This window comes from Pyxicephalus adspersus, chromosome 5 (genome assembly GCF_032062135.1).
Source record: "Pyxicephalus adspersus chromosome 5, UCB_Pads_2.0, whole genome shotgun sequence".
Taxonomy (NCBI): domain Eukaryota; kingdom Metazoa; phylum Chordata; class Amphibia; order Anura; family Pyxicephalidae; genus Pyxicephalus; species Pyxicephalus adspersus.
This window is the reverse complement of record NC_092862.1, coordinates 133,866,134-133,869,196: the sequence shown is the minus strand read 5'-3', so window position 1 is coordinate 133,869,196 and position 3,063 is coordinate 133,866,134.

The following is a 3,063-nucleotide window of genomic DNA, read 5'->3' as shown; positions in this document are numbered from 1 at the left end:
TGAGCCGGCAGAGTCCTAGCTGTCAGCCTGCCTAGTACAGGACACGCCTGATAAATACTCCCCAGGCACTCCCATTCTCCAACGTGACATTATACTACAAGAGCCAGCGTCACAACACGTCACTGGCAAAGTTCCCTGACCGACGAAGGACACATGGCCTCCTATTCACCGCCTTCCGGAGAACTCCAACTGCACCCGAGATTTAAACCTCAAACTGCTCAGAGATTTAACCTCTTGGGGCCAATAATCCCTACGACTCATGGAAGCGATTATCAACGGGGTCAAAGGAGACTCATTGGGGGGAGTGTGTGAAAATTGAGGAATTTCCCCAGAAAATTTCAGCAAATTTGCAGATTTTGGTAAAATACGAATGGGAAAGGCGAAAGCAGATTTACAGGGTGCTTTAACACTTTCACTGCCAAAGGTAAAATAAAAGCTTTGCTTGCATTTTAACAAATTTCCAATCATTATAATCTGGTTACAATTCCCAGGGCTTTCTGATGGAGGCGATCAAAGTGGCCGTCAAAAAAGCAGATGACCCCAACCTTGTGTTTCAGGGGGTTTCCTGATATTCTGGGGAGCTCTGAGACCAATGGAAACAATGTAAGGATAATTAGTGGGGGGCACAGAGGAGAGATCACTCACCTGATCCCGTCCTCCATGATTTGGTCCCGGCAGCACCCTGTTGTGCACACACAGGTTTGATGCTTAAACAGATAGCGATCACAGTAGGTCGCCATAATGTGCAAATTTGCCGTGTGCTAATAGTTCCCTTTAAAATAAAAACAAAAATCACCTGTAACCATGCATGGATTGTATTTCTTTTTGGATGAAAAAAAAAGAGAGTTGGAATCTCTAATGTGTTTTTACTGCTACTCCTTCTGATATTTTACCAGACAATGAGGGGAAATCTCTTAGAGGAAGGCTAGAACATCTGGTGGATATTTATTTCTAATGATTATTATTATTACACAGTATTTATATGGTGCTGACATATTACGCAGCGCTGTACAAAGTCCATAGTCATGTCACTAACTGTCCCTTGAGGGGGCTCACAATCTAATGTCCCTACTATAGTCATATGTCTATCACTGTCTAAGGTCAGTTTTTTTTGGGGGGGAAGCCAATTAACCCAACTGCATTCCTTGTTACAAATTTCCCTTCATTTTCTGGCTGATGAAATCGTCAGCAGGAGAGGAGGTGCAATAAATCTTTAATGTTCTGATTCTTCCTCAATCTATCCAAAAATAAATATGGCCTCACATAGACTTTAACCCTTTCCATGCCACTGACGGCATTCCTTACTCCAGTGGCATCCCTGGCATGTAAAAAAGCTCCAGCTGGGAATTTTGTTTACATTTTTTCTCCAGGCTGACGGCTTTCTTGTAAAAGAGATTCAGTGGTTGTAAAACTTCCCAACACTGTGTATCCCCATGTGCTCCTATGTACCCCCATGTGCCTCCATGCACTCCCACGTGCCTCCATGTGCCTCCATGTACCCCTATGTGCCTCCATGTCATGTACCTCCATGTGCTCCTATGTACCTCCATGTACTCCCATGTGCCTCCATGTACCCCTATGTGCCTCCATGTACCTCCATGTGCTCCTATGTGCCTCCATGTACCCCCATGTGCCCCCATGTGCCTCCATGTGCCCCCATGTGCCTCCATGTGCCCCCATGTGCCTCCATGTACCCCCATGTGCCTCCATGAGCTCCCATGTGCCTCCATGTACCTCCATGTGCTCCTATGTGCCTCCATGTACCCCCATGTACCTCCATGTACCCCATGTGCCTCCATGTACCCCCATGTGCCTCCATGTACCCCTATGTGCCTCCATGTACCTCCATGTACCCCTATGTGCCTCCATGTGCCCCCATGTACCTCCATGTGCTCCTATGTGCCTCCATGTACCCCCATGTGCCCCCATGTGTTCCTATGTGCCTCCATGTGCTCCCATATACTCCCATGTAGTCCAGCAGGATATCTGATATCCACTATAAAGTATAAACCCCAAAATGCACAAGTGTCATTAAAGGTCTAGCAGGCATGAATGTAAAATACATTTATATAATTTAAAAAATATGGATTATATATAACATTTGTATAATTTAATGTATTTAGAAACAAACATTTAAAAGCCCTGCGCTCCTCCGTGTACACACACATACAAACTCTCATGTCAGGGTTAACACGTCAGAGATTATTGTATTTCTGTGCATCACAATGAATATATTTATTGTATTCTGTACTGAAAACTTAGCATTGCATCAAATATATCATTTCTGGAGTTTTAGGTAATCTTCAGGCCAAACATAAAACAAAATGTTAATAATAACAATAAAAAAAAAGAAGAAACAGAAGATAGCAGCAAAACGGTTAACTTTACCTTTCCCACTGACTTCAATGCATTTCAGTATAATTGGACATTTGCCTGAAAGTTTCAGGGAAATGAAGATTCAACCTTATTATGCTCATCCATGATGTCAGGTAATTTCAGCCACTTATGACCGGCTGTCTGTGAAAGAAATAATTTACAGTAACTTTGCAGAAAAACTTCCACAATAAGTCCCTAAGCTGGGATTTAATTAGGTCAGGAGTTCCAACTTCTCATCGGGTCCCATGGTCCCATTTTGTGACAACATTAATCATGTAAATGAATTATATAAATATTTTTATATTGGATAGTTAATTTATTATTTCCCTAATGTTAGTTTACATGAATTTTACTGTATTTTCTGTATTTTGCTTTTTCTTTAGAATGATAAAGTTTTGGTATATGTTATATATATATATATATATATATATATATATATATATATATAGAATATGTTACACCAGACTGTAAGTCTTAACATTTTGTCTGAGGAAGCAGCACAACCCGTGAAACGTGTCACGACTTGAAAACGGCTACATTTATTATGTACACAATTTCTGATAGATGGACTTAATTGTACAATATTATTATTATTACACAGTAGCACCATCATATGATGCAGCGCTGTACAAAGTCATGTCACTGGCTGTCCCTCAAAGGGGCTCACAATCTAATGCCCCTACATCA